At 41.3% G+C, this 14,347-nt stretch overlaps 1 long non-coding RNA gene across 3 annotated transcripts in view; it reads right to left on the bottom strand.

Moving 5' to 3' along the window:
- Positions 1–14,347, bottom strand: part of LOC141424766 (uncharacterized) — a 93,332-nt gene that overhangs the window by 39,200 nt on the left and 39,785 nt on the right. For 2 of the 3 annotated variants that reach the window (XR_012449668.1, XR_012449669.1), the window contains exons 2-4: positions 8,911–9,064; positions 5,500–5,639; positions 4,183–4,562 (exon numbers count right to left, since the gene is read on the bottom strand). This is a non-coding gene — a long non-coding RNA (uncharacterized lncRNA). Of the gene's footprint in view, positions 1–4,182; positions 4,563–5,499; positions 5,640–8,910; positions 9,065–14,347 lie in introns of those variants that run through there. The other variant, XR_012449670.1, reaches the window with a different exon arrangement.

Raw genomic sequence — 14,347 nt, 5'->3', positions numbered from 1 at the left:
TCACCTTCAACCAAGGAGGGCCTGCAAATCTTACCGTGAGGGGACCAAATGCACCCTCATCATGGCAGTGACCATACTTGCAGAAGGAAAATGGCACTGCATCACCAGGAAAAGTGGGACCTAGAAAAGCCCATCTGCCTGCTGGAGGAGTTCCCTGATGTCTGGGCTGAGACCTGAGACCCCTGGCCTGGCTCACAACCATGCACCCATAATGGTAGATCTTAAACCTGGGGCTCTCCCTGTCAGACAGAGGCAATATCCAGTACCACCGGAAGCACGCCTAGGAATTCAGACCTACCTACAGCGGCTGACAGATGTAAGGATATTAATCGACTGCCAATTGCCATGGAACACCCCACTGTTGCCTGTCAAGAAGGCAGGGGGAGAAGATTACTGGCCCGTCCAGGACCTGTGGGCAGTCAACAACACCGTTATCACACTGCACCCTAATCCCTACACTCTCCTGAGCCTTCTACCACCACAAGCAAGCTGTTTCACTTGCCTGGACCTAAAGGATGCTTTTATCTGCCTTTGCCTGGGCGCCAGTTAGCCAGCCTCTGTTTGCCTTTGAATGGGAAGACCCCCATACTGGAAGAAAAACACCAATGACCTGGACCAGATTGCCTCAGGGATTCAAGAACTCAACTATCTTGTTTGGGGAAGCCCTAGAAGCAGATTTGTCAACTTTCCTGGAAGAAAATCCAAGCTGCACTTTGCTTCAAAACATGGATGATTTGTTCCTGGCAATCTGCGACCGGGAGAAATGCTGGGAGAGGAAAAGGCATTGCTAGCCGACTCTCCAAGGCAGGCTGCAAAGTCTCCTGGCAAAAGGCCCAAGTTTGCCAGCAAGAGGTCCGATACCTCGGATTTGTCATCTCTGAGGACAGCACACCCTGGGACCAGAGAGGAAGCTGGTTGTCTGCTCCATCCCTCAGCCAAAGACCAAGAAGGAGGTCTGAGAATTTCTAGGAGTGGCAGGATTCTGTAGCATATGGATACCTGGATATTCAAGCCTGGCCAAACCACTTTATGAGGCCAGAGCAGGCTCTCAAAAAGACCCTCTAAACTGGGGACCTGACCAAGAAAAGGCTTTCCAGAAAATAAAAAGACTATTAACCAGCGCCCTTGCATTAGGGCTGCCAGATGTAAAATGACTTTTCAATCTCTTCATTTGTGAGAAAAATCACACAGATCTGGGGGTTCTCACCCAAACGGTGGGTCCATGGCAGCCGCCGGTGGCTTACCTGTCAAAGTGCTTGGAGCCAGTGGCCTCAGGGTGGCCTCCATGTCTCCGGGCCCTGGCGGCTACAGTAACCCTAATCAGGGAGGCTGGCAAGCTCACTCTGGGACAGGACGTTAATGTCAAAGTTCCTCATGCAGTCGTAGCTCTAATGAATGGACAGGGTCATAAATGGCTGACCAGCTCCAGAATGGCCCATTACCAAGGATTACTATGTGAAAATCCACGAGTCAGACTAGAGACTGTACGAACTTTAAATCCTGCCACTTTCCAGGAAGGGCTTCCAGATCACGACTGCGAAGAAATGATGGACGAAGTATATTCTAGCAGGCCAGACCCAATGGATGTTCCCCTCTCAGACCCAGAGCTCGAACTTTTCACAGACAAGAGCAGCTTCGTCCAGAATGGACAACAAAAAGCCAGATTCACAGTCACCACTGCTAATGACGTCATACAGGCTGAAGCCTTACCACAAGGCTGGTCTGCACAATGAGCTGAACTTTGGGCTTTGGTCCAGGCACTAAGATATGCAAAGGGAAAGTGGGTAAACATCTGTACAGATTCTAAATATGCCTTTGCCACCCTGCATGTGCATGGAGCAATATACAAAGAGAGAGGATTACTGACATCAGGGGAAAGGAGATTAAAAACAAAGAAGAAATTCTCCAACTGCTGGAAGCAGTCTGGGAACCATCTCAAGTGGCTGTCATGCATGCAGTGGCCACCAAAGGGGCACGGACTACATTAATAGAGGAAACTGCCGGGCAGATCAGGCAGCAAATAGGGCAGCAGAAGAACTGAGCTCCCCCGAAGTGCCAAAGCAGACCACCAAGCTTCTGCTGGCTCCGGAGCTGCCTCCCAGTCCAAATTACACCAAGGAGGAAGAACAATGGGCAAAAGATGAAAAGGGAATAAAAGAAAAGGGAGGCTGGTGGAAGTTGCCTGACCAGAGACTCTGTCCCCAACAATGAGCAACATTTGGCAAGCCATGTAGGACTTGTAGGCTTGTAGCCTAGCACTGGCATGTGCTCCCTAGCCCTGTCTTTATTCTCTCTCTCAACTCTAATTCAAAGCCCAACATGAGAACTATCTCAAGCATGTCCCTCATCATATGAAGCTTCATAAAGTCCAAAGAGCCTTGGGTGACAACTTTCTAATCTCATCCTTGCCAGAATGCTAATGAAAAAAGGTTAAGAAGAAAGACCTAACCAAGGCTTGTTGTTTATATCATCTGTTGATGATTCTAAAATGGTAGCCTTTTTATTTTTAAAAGTACAAAAATCTATCCTACCTCTCTTTTTTTTCCTTTCCAAATTTTGGGTCAAAATTAGTAATGCATTATATTAGTTTTCTGATGGCATTAAAAACCTTTTGAAATGTAGTGATGACTGTATAATATTCCTTTGCATGAAGTACCTTAGACATCCCATAGGGTCTGACTGTGATATGTTCATTTATACACTTCCCATTATGGGACACAGCAAAGTGTGTGTACGCAAATAAACTAGGGTGCCTCTTCCTCAACCCTGCATGTATTTTGAAGCAGGATAGATGAGGTGACAGGAAATTAAAAAGTAATAAATATTAAAAGGAGCAGATTAAAAAACTGAAATAGAACCAGAAAACAAAAACTTAAAAATCAGAGCAGCAAATCTTCTTTCCATCATTTTCTCCTTTTAGGTGCTAAGTTACAAGAAAAGGGAGACATAGAGGAGCTATCTGCATCTGCCTTCTCCTTTGAGATGTTAAGAAGCTACAAACTCTTTGAATAGGTAGAGACAGAAAATTAAAGGGCATGTCTGGCAAATGGGAGTCCCTAAAATTCATACCTACTGTGCATGTTTTGTATAAACTTAGACATATCTGCATGTTTTTTTTAATAACAAGATGACCCATCTTAGCCATATCTTGGGGTAATAAACATACCCTAAGTCTATTTTCTTACTCCTTGGAAACTTGGCAAAATGATTGGGGTTGCTAGACTGACATGATCATGTATAATCCCCAGCTCAGAAAGTATGAAGACCCCAGATAAGAACCACCATTTTGAGTCTTCCTCCGACCCACTTCCTGCATTGGAAGCAGGAACTTTTTCTCTCTCCCTTACCTGTTTCTCCCTACTTTATTCTGCTTTACTAAAATAAATACCTGTTAAACTTCTAACTTGTGAGACCCTCCTTTTTACAAAACCCCTAAAAATGCTTTTTTGTCATGGACCTTAAGTTCTTGTGAATTGTGTGGAAACTGGGAAGCTGAGGATCTGCTTCTCATCCTTCCTGTTCTCCAGTAATAGTTTCACTCTTTTGGAAATAACTTAGTCCTCTAGAAAAGCTGGGAGGTGTCACTGGTCCTGACAGACCAAGGGGGAGGTAGTGTGCCAAGAGCACCTATTGGCTCCTCCAGCTCACCTCACACCTTCTCACACTCTGTTCCTTTGCCCAGGAGGCTGGGTCATGGGCCATGTCAAAGGGCCACCCTGCCCTCCACTGAACTTTTTTTTTTTTTTCATTTTTCTTTTATTATTCATATGTGCATACAAGGCTTGGTTTATTTCTCCCCCCTGCCCCCACCCCCTCCCTTACCACCCACTCCACCCCCTCCCGCTCCCCCCCTCAATATCCAGCAGACACTATTTTGCCCTTATCTCTAATTTTGTTGTAGAGAGAGTATAAGCAATAATAGGAAGGAACAAGGGGTTTTGCTGGTTGAGATAAAGATAGCTATACAGGGCATTGACTCACATTGATTTCCTGTGCGTGGGTGTTACCTTCTAGGTTAATTCTTTTTGATCTAACCTTTTCTCTAGTACCTGGTCCCCTTTTCCTATTGGCCTCAGTTGCTTTAAGGTATCTGCTTTAGTTTCTCTGCATTAAGGGCAACAAATGCTAGCTAGTTTTTTAGGTGTCTTACCTATCCTCACCCCTCCCTTGTGTGCTCTCGCTTTTATCATGTGCTCATAGTCCAATCCCCTTGTTGTGTTTGCCCTTGATCTAATGTCCACATATGAGGGAGAACATACGATTTTTGGTTTTTTGAGCCAGGCTAACCTCACTCAGAGTAATGTTCTCCAATTCCATCCATTTACCAGCGAATGATAACATTTCGTTCTTCTTCATGGCTGCATAAAATTCCATTGTGTATAGATACCACATTTTCTTAATCCATTCGTCAGTGGTGGGGCATCTTGGCTGTTTCCATAACTTGGCTATTGTGAATAGTGCCGCAATAAACATGGATGTGCAGGTGCCTCTGGAGTAACAGTCTTTTGGGTATATCCCCAAGAGCCTCCACTGAACTTGCAGTAAGCTTGGTGAATGGAGAACTGGAGGAGAACAAAGGCAGGGAGGACAGGTAAGTGGATGTGTTTGTCCTTTCAACTTCCTTTCCTTGAGGTGACCTCTGACAAAATGCACCGTTCCTCCTGTCCCATCTTGTCTCAAGGTAGCCTCTCTGTATAACTCTCTGTATATTATCTCTGTCAGGATAACCTCTCTCCATGGTCCCTTCAGACCCAAGCTGTTTCTAGCACTACTCTATATTCTTCAGTGGCTTCCAAATCCTGCCCACCCCATTGTAAATAGTCCTTTGATTGTGCCCTGCTAAAGTCATCCTATTCTGTTTCCTTCTGCAGCCCTAACAATACAACAGGAATGTGCAAACACAAATACTCCTTAAACTCTAGCAAGCCTGGGTAGCACCTGCAATGAGGACCAGTTGCAGTTTCCCTGATCATTTTGCTTCTTTCTGTCCTTTGAGTGTCTGCCAAGAAGGAGTAGGGAGCAAACTGGCAAAATAAATCATTAAATGTGTCTGCCCATCACTGTACTGTACCAATAGGACAAGCAATGTGTTCAACCAGCACTGGGGAAAGAACAGGGTTCCCTGAGGAACTCAACAGAATAAGGGCCCCTCAGACCACAGCCCTGGGGGTAAGGAGGATTCATTGGAATTAGATAGCCTGGATCAGAGCCTTCTGCCCATAATCAACTAGACAAGACACTGCTTGCCTGTTCAATCTGTTGCAGCCTGTTCTGGCAACAAAAGAAACCTCATGCCAAGGGAAAGTATATGAAACTCAACATTCATTAACTCATTCATTTGATAAATATTTTTGAATATTTATCAATAACCTCTATGTGCCAGACTTTTTTCTAAGTGATTATCTTACTTCCAATCATGCGTTTTATCTTAGTCATGAGACTTAGTCATGGTACAAATGCAAGACAAACAGACACAAAAGCTTAGCAAAGCATAATCACCTTAACTCTTTCACCTTCTTTAAGCTTGATCTCTTAGGCCTCAGACACTGGCTCTTGCATGTCCTCCTGCCTGGGATGTCCTTTTCTCTTTCTGCCTTGGGAATTTAATGTAGAATTCCAGACTGTCATCACCTCCTCACCTGGTGGGTGAGACAGAAAAATAACTTGAAATTGAAGAAGTATTTAGTGGAGATTTTACATCTCTGCAGTTGGTCAATCAACGAAACCTCCCACAGATCGCCTGCCTGGCCTGATACTGCTCTTGTGGGCATGAAGTCTTCCAGGCATGCCATGACAGGTGCAAGATTCTGTCTCCAGCCAACACAGGTTGGCAAGGCATTTCCCAGGAGGTAGAGAATAAGTGTCCCACCAACTCTGCTGTACCCCTGTTCCCATGAATGGTTTGCAAACCTACCCACAACTGTTGCCATGTACTAAAAATAACTTTGTTTGTTGTCTGCTTTCCCCACTATACCAGCAACTTCATTTATCAGCATTTATGTTAGCTCCTAGAACATTTCCAGGAACCTAGAGGTTCTGTAAATATTGACTAAATAAAGACAGAAAGAAAGCTCCACTCCCTTCACACACTCGCTATGTCATCTGTGATCCAGGCTAGGGAGGGCAGGGAAATTTAGGTTTCATAGCTACAGCTCAAATCTGATTATGTCACTTTGCTGCTCAGAAGTTCCAGATGCTTCTGAGCCTCTAACTGGCTGTGGTACAAATGCTGTAAAAACCTAAACTTCTTAACATGGCAGAAGATAAAGTGTTCTTAATTGGCTCCTGCTTGCCCTCATCTCTCACCTGGGCTCCCATTTTTCCCTCCAGAGCACTCTGAGCTGTTGCTCCCACATATATCCCAAATCCTTCCCTCCATACTTGACTCACATGGTCCACTCTACACTCTTTCCTCTCTTTCACCTCTCACTGAATGACTTATTCTTTGAGAATGTACTCAACTCCCATCTCTTTCACCAATTTTCCCTTCTCACCCAAGTCCCCATCAAGTTTTGGAACATGCTCCAGGTATGGGCTTGGATGAGGCTCTAGGGATCCTGAGTAATCAGACAGGTTATAAGGATGTGAAAAATATAGTAGCCTTAGTTACTGTGGAAAGGTAGAAATTCCAGGGCAAACAGTCAAAGAAATTCTGACAGCAGGGTTGCTTTCCTCTCCATGGTTAACATTTATTTAGCTTTTTTTTTTTTTTTTTTTTTTTTGCAGTATTGGGTTGAACTCAGGGCCTACATCTAGAGCCACTCTATCAGTCCTTTTTTGTGATGAGTTTTTCAACATAGGGTCTTTCTAATTATTTGCCTGGGCTGGCTTCAAACTGCAGTCTTCCTGATCTCTGCCTCCTGGATAGCTAGGATTACAGGTGTGAGCTCCCCAGCACCCAGCTTTATTTAGCACTCTACAGGACATGCTTTTTGCAAAATGCTTTATGTATTTAAATTAAGTTAACCTCCACAAAATGCTATGGGGTAGGACTAGTATTCTTTTCATCTTATAGATGAGGAAGGTGGATCACAGAGAAATTTAGGACCTAAGATTCATAACCTCCCCTAGGTCCCTCGACAGTAAGTGGTGGAATCACAGTCTGACTCTGAAGTCGAGGATGTAGATGGCTAGCAGCTTCCTGCACAATGGCTGAGGTCAAGGAGCAGGACATCTTGGTCATAAGCGGGAGCACAGTTGGTCTCTGTAGAGACCAAGGTGTTGTGCCTAATCTTTTGTGGCAAGGTTAACAAAGGTCAGTGCTGTCCTCTGGGAACATGCTGAGGGGCAGGCTGGCTCTTGACAACCATGGCCTTCTTTGCTTTGAGTTCTAAACTCATCAGGCAAATTTTTATTTATTGCTGATTCAGAAGGCACTGTGCCTCCTGAGAACCCTGGATCACAGCCATAATTCAGGTTAAAAATTACACTGTCCTATGGACAGATAAAGAGATTTACAGGTAAACTCTCCTATATCTGATCAGGTCAAGTTCGAATCCACTAAAAATCGTGATTTGGGATCTACCATCTTGAGAGACGGAATTCAACCACAAAGGCTCATGCCAGCTGGGCTTCCCTCCTAGATTGCTGCATGATTCTTTAACATCATGAAATGTGCAGATAATGAGTTACCCTTACCTGAGTCACTGACATTGATTGAATCCCTTAAAACACCATGTTCCCCACCCGCTCCAACTCCTCATCCTTTCCGTATACCTGGGGTAGCAGGAGCACCAGCTAAGAATGGATTGCTGCTAGGGCAGGGGGCCAGCAAAGCAATCCTACCTCAGTCTCTGCAACTGCTTGACCGTCAGCATTTATCTATCACACTACCACACACTGAGGAAACAACAGGCACAGCTGAAGTCTCAATCAAGGAATCTAAGTGTCGAGGCAGATCATATTCTGGAGGCAATGCAAAAAGATGTTTGCAAAGCAACATGTCAGCAACTACAAATAAACCAAGTAATAAAACCAGAGTAATAAAACTAGATAAGCAAAGGTCAATCCTCCCAACACAAGGAAAGTGTTGTTGCTTTCAAACTCATAGTAGGTAGATCCAAAATGATTGGGACAATAAAAAAAGCAGGTCAAGCTGCATTTCCTTACCTACCATTTGATGAGTTGTGAAAGAGCTTAAGAAAATTTTGAAATGATAAAAGTTCTATTTTATGTGGCATTTAAAAAATATTGTCAGAATGTGAGGGAAACAAACAGTGGAGGGGAATAAATGACAGAAATGGCTCTGGAGATGTAAAGGAAACAAACTGCAGAAGGAATTTTGTCTTAGATAAAGGAGACGGGAAAGCATCCTTAAAGACAACATCTAAAGACATAAAATATAAACCCCTTAGGGAAGATCATCAGGGTAGTCATAAAATGTACATGACAGGTTTTAAGGACAGGATGAACTAACAAGGCCTTCCTGGAATGTCCAGTCTGATAAGGATGGGGTCAACAAAAAAAGTTAATTAGACAGCCAATTATAGATACAGCTTCAAAGTAAAGTAGGAGGTGCCAAAGTCAGGCCCTATATTATCTCTTAGACTTCATCTATTCTACAGCTTAACCCTTTCGCTAAGTCCCACCCATCAGGGTGCTTTGTTATTCTTTCAATAAACTTTGTGCTTTCTTTAAGTCTTAACTCCTGGCCCAGCATCTTCAGTCATCGACTAAACTGGGACACGAACTCAGTTAGGAACGACACTCCAATATCAAAAGTACTACACAGACAGAATTAGAAATCACAAGTAGGACTAAGGACTAACAGCACTGTGCAGTCACATTCCTGGCGCCAGCCCATACAGCCCAGGTCTGGTGAGTCATGGGCCCTGGCAAGAGCCAAGAGCCCTGATGATAACTCACAGCAGGGAGCAGTGCACAAGCTAGAAACTCTGGAGTCCCACTAACCTGGCTTTTGTAGCTTGTCTCCAGAGATCTTCCTCTTCAAATACAAGTGGACAATTCTGACTCCACTTCTTCCTCTATAGTGCTTCACCTGGAAGTATCCTGCCATGTATTATCAGGAGATCTGACCAACTTCACCATTCTGTAACATCTAAAACTAGAAAATAAAATACAAAATGCTCTCAAGTTTGCATGCAATAAAAAAGATTTCATGTCAAGTATGGTGGTGCATGACTGTAATTCCAGCACTCAGGAGGTGGATGGGGTATAAAGCAAGATCCTGTCTAAAAACATATTCCCATTTATGATGCATTTTCTCAGAAAAACAGATTTCTCAAATATTTTCAAATTAATTTTACAAATAGGGGAAAATTCTTTTCAAATAATAATCTTAAGTGTCACCTGTACAAGAAAAATTAAATTAAATAGTAAAACAAATAAAAATTATGCAGGAAGAAAAAAAGGTAGGAGGGCAGGGGAAACAAGAAACCCCCACAAATCAATTCATCTATGACATTCTATAACAATTGAGAATTCCTCAAGTTGGAGGCAAAGTCTGATATGGAGCTCTTGAAATTCAGAAACAAATGAACAACTGAAGCCAAGCTGGAGAAAATAAACAAGTGGAACAAGGAAGTTATTTAATGCTTATAATACTCTTGACATATTGAAAATGTATTTGATTCTTGGAAAATGTTGGAGTTCACAGGACAGCAAATGAATCTTTGCCACAGGAAACATGACTGGAAGCTTAGGATGACCAGCCTGCAATCCTGTGTCCCCATTCACAGAGAGACCAGGATGTCTCAGCATTTACAGCTATGCTGAGGATGTTTTGGTTTTCTTTTCATTTTTCTAATAATTTTCATCATTGAGCCTAATAAATTGACTGTAAGAGATTTTTTAAAGGGTTATAACAAAAGTAGTAAAAATGGTGCCCTTGCCATACTGTTCCCCAGACCAAATAGATTTAGGTATGATCTGTCAGGACACTGGACAGTTTCATAACTGACCCCCCAAATTCCTCCCTGAGTTCTTTTGTCTTTCACACTCTCCCTCAACCTTTGCCCTTGGTAATCATGCATCTATTTCTCCGTGACTGTGGTTTTGTCTTTTCAAGAATGTCATATAATTTGAATCCTCTGATATTTAACGTTTTGAGACCAGCATCTTGCACTCAGCCAATGCCTTTGATATCAGTTCAAGTGTTGCTTGTGTCAATAGTCTGTTCCTCATTGCTGAGTTGTTTCCTTTGTATAAATGAACAACTTATACATTCACCCAGTGAAGGACATTTAAGTTGTCTCCAGGCTTTGACAATTACAAATAGAGTTATTATATACACTTGTGTACAGTTTCTTTTCTCTAGAGTGAATACTCAGAAGAGAAATTGTTGGAACATATATGAATATGTAGTTTCATGAGCAATCATTACACACATTTTCTGCCCACATGGTATAAGAGTTCTAATTGTTCCATGTCCTTGTCAGCACTTGGTGTTACCACCATTTTAAGTTTTAGCAATTCTAATATATGAGTAGCGGTATCTGTTGTGGTTTAATTTGCATTTCCTGATGGCTAATGAGGTTCAGCATCCTTTCATGGACTTATTCCTATTCTTGCATGCTCCCTGGCGAAGTGTCTGTAGATCAAATTTGAGTCTTATGATCTGTAACATTTTGTATCTCTTCTTCAATTTATTTTTTAAGAGTATATTCTTAGTGTGATTTTAATTTTTAAAAAAATTGTCATGGTTTGATTTGACAAAGAATATGGTCTGTCTTGGAAAATATTCTTTGTGCACTTAACAATGTATGCTCTGCTGTTGAATGACTTTTCTATTGATCCTGGATTTGGAGGTGTTAGATTTTTGGGGGGGGGGGCTGGTTGGAGGTATTGGGGTTTGAACTCAGGGCTTCACCCTTGTTAGGCCATTTCACCAGCCCTGATGCTACCCATTACTGAGAAAGGAGTGTAAAAAACTCCAATTATAATTTTTGATTTGTTTATTTTTCTTTTTAGTTTATGTCAGTTTTTGTCTTATGTATTTTGAAGCTATCCTGTTAGGTATATACATATGTAAATTTTTTATGTCTTCTTAGTGAATTGACCTTTTATCCTTGTCTAATCAATATGTTATATTCCTTTTCATCTTTTGAATTATCTTTCCTTTGAAGTAAATGTTAACATTAACAAGAACCACCCCAATTTTTTGTTAGTTTTTACATAGTATATCTTATTCCACCTTTTAGCCTATAACCTACCCATATCATTGTTTGAAGTGATTTTCTTGCTAATACCATATAGTTAAGACATGCATTATCCATTTAATAATCTATTAATTAGTGTATTGAAATAATTTACACTAGGCTGGAAGTGTGGCTCAAGCAGTACAGCACCTGCCTAGCAAGTTTAAGGCCCTGAGTTTAAACTCCAGTAACAAAAAAAAAGTTCACATTTAGTGACATTATTAATATGTTAATCTGTATATTTATATATTTACCAGTTTATTATGGTTCCTGTTTGTTCCCCATATTTTTTATTTCTTTTCCCCCTTTCCTATATTGGGGGGTTATCTGAGCTTATTTTGTGATCCTATTCTAACTTATCTGCTGTGATTTTGACAGTATCTCTGTGTTACTTTTTGAGTGGTTGTCCAGTCTATTTAGAAGCAGAAACCTTAAAACCATGAAGTTCCACTCCCTCTTTGTGTTAAATATCACATCTACATATAATGAAAACTTCACCAGTGTTATATATTTTAAAGAATTCAAGAGGAAAAAGACCATTATATTCACCGAAATATTTGCCGGTTTTCTTGCTCTTTGTGCATTCCTGAAGCACCAAGTTTCTTTCTGGCATTATTTCTCTTCTGTCTAGGCATTTAACAATTCTTTTAAAGCAAGTCTACTGAATTAAAATTTCTCTTAGTTTTCCTCTGAGGATATTGTTTGTTTGTTTTCATTCCTGAAAGCTCTTTCAGCCAAATGTGGATTTCTGAGTTCACACTATTTTTCTTTCTTTTTTTGTTTTTTTTTTTTTTGTGGTGTTGGGGTTTGAACTCAGGGCCTTCACCTTGAGCCACTCCACCAGCCCATTTTTGTGATGGGCTTTTTTGAGATAGGGTCTCACGAACTCTTTGCCCAGGCTGGCTTCAAACCACAATCCTCCTGATCTCTCCCTCATGAGTAGCTGGTATTACAGGCGTGAGACACCAGCATCCCACTTACAGTATTTTTCTTGTAGCATTTGAAAATGTGTGCTATACTTGCTTTCAACCTCCAGGGTGTCTGATTAGGGAACTGCTGTCATCAAAGCATTGTCCTCTTCTAGATTATGTATTATTTTTCTCTAGATATTTTGGGAATTTTTCTTTGTCTTTGGTTTCAGAAATTTGGTGTGATATGCTTGAGCATGCATTTCCTTGACTTTATACTACTTAAGGTTTGCTCTATTTCTTAAATATGTTGATATATAACTTCTAGAAAATATGTGAAGTTTTAGCCTCAAAATGGCTTGAACCTGTAATCCTAGCTACATGACTTGAAGCCAGCTCAAGAAAAAAAAAAGTTAGCAAGACCTCATCTAAACCAATGGTTGAGTGCAATGGTGTGCACCTGTCATCTCAGCTATGTGGGAAAGCACAAATAGGAGAATCCTGGTCCAGTCCACCCAGCATAAATTGAGATCCTATCTCGAAAATAACCAAATAATGTAAATAGGGTTGACAGCATATCTCAAGTGGTAGAGTGCCTGCCTAGCAAGCACAAGACCCTGAATTCCACTCCAAATCATCTTTTCAGCACTGTATTCTTTCTTCTCTCTTTCTGAAAAGTCTCATGATGAAAATGTTAGACATTTTCTGTTGTTCCATAGGAAACTGGAGTGCTGTTTTTTAACATTTTTTTCTTGTCGTTGTCCAGATTGAATAATTTCCACAAATCCATCATCCATCTGTTTTTTTTGTTTGTTTTTTTGTCTATTATTTTAAAACTGATTTATTGAAATATAGCATATAATTCATCCATTTAAAGTGCACAAGTCAATGGATGTTACTATATTCACAGAATTGTACAACCATCATCACTATCAATTCTAGGACATTTTCATCACTCTCCCCCAAAATCTCCCTGATTTCCTCCAACTTCATTCCTACCCCATCCCTAGACAACCACTATTCCACTTTCTGTCTCTATACATTTGGCTATTATAGACATTTTGTACAAACAGTATACACAATACATCCTGCTTTCAGATTGGCTTCTTTAAATTGGCATCATGTTTTCAAGGTTCACCCATGGTGTTACATGTTATGACCTGAATGTTGTGTTAATGTTATGAACTCAATGTTCAATGTATGTATTGAATCCCAAACCCTCAGTGTGACTATATCAGTTTACAATTTCTTTTTTTTTGAGATTTTTTTTCCTATCTCTATAATATAACTATTTCTGCTTGTCATGTTGATAGAAAGACTGAGAGACACTGACATAGACAGAAACAACTCTTTCACACCCCCTATACTTCCTCCCCCACCACCATTGGCCAGAATAGTCCACTGTAAGCAGTCTTGAGCAGCTCTGTTACCAGTTGGCTGAGGGTTCTTTTGCTCTATTCAGATGGAACTCCAGAATAGCCAAAACGTGCAGCTCTCTTAGTGTCAACTCCAAACTTAGGATGTCAGGATCCCTTTGCTCTTAATATTATACCTCTGTGCTGTAAGCGCCACTGGACCACACCCAGAAGCTGGGATTACAGCCCCAAGCTAAGGGTGTCAGGACCCTCAGCCCTTGGTGTTACAGCACTTCCACAGCTGAAGTTAAGGAACTCTCAAGGGCGCTCTGGAATTCTTCCAATAGGGCCTGCAGCTCCTCCAGTCTTGGTTCTTCATCACACTTCACCTCTCACTTTTTAGCCCTTCCACATTTCTTTCTAGTCTCAGCTCTTCACAGTCTCTGTTTCTGGCACCTCTCTAGAAGTCTTAAACTGCCTTCTAGCTGCTGCTCGGTGTACCTGGAACTAGCAGTCCTGGGAGTTGTTGGCTGTTCATGTTATAGCCCTTCTACTGTGAAAATGACCACAAGTAGGTAATAAAACATGAGGATGAGGCTTGGGGCGGGGGGGTCAGTTTATAATTTCTTTCCTCTCTTATCTTCACTCTACTACTGAGACTTTCTAGTTTTGGATATTGCATTTTTCATTTTTAAAATTTCCATTTGTTCTTCTTTAGAGCTTCTATTTCTATTTTAATTCTGTTCTAAAAGTGTTTAAGATTGCTCCTTTGAACATTTTTATAACAGCCACTTCAAAGTCTTTGTAAAATAACTCTAACACATGTGTCATCTCGTCACTGGCATCTGCTGATTCTCTTTCCAATGGCAGTTGAGAATTTCATGATTCTTTGTGTGTCACACAATTCTAGATTGTACCCTGAATAGTT

This window comes from Castor canadensis, chromosome 1 (assembly GCF_047511655.1).
Source record: "Castor canadensis chromosome 1, mCasCan1.hap1v2, whole genome shotgun sequence".
NCBI classification, from domain to species: Eukaryota; Metazoa; Chordata; class Mammalia; order Rodentia; family Castoridae; genus Castor; species Castor canadensis.
This window is presented reverse-complemented; position numbering and strand designations above follow the sequence as displayed.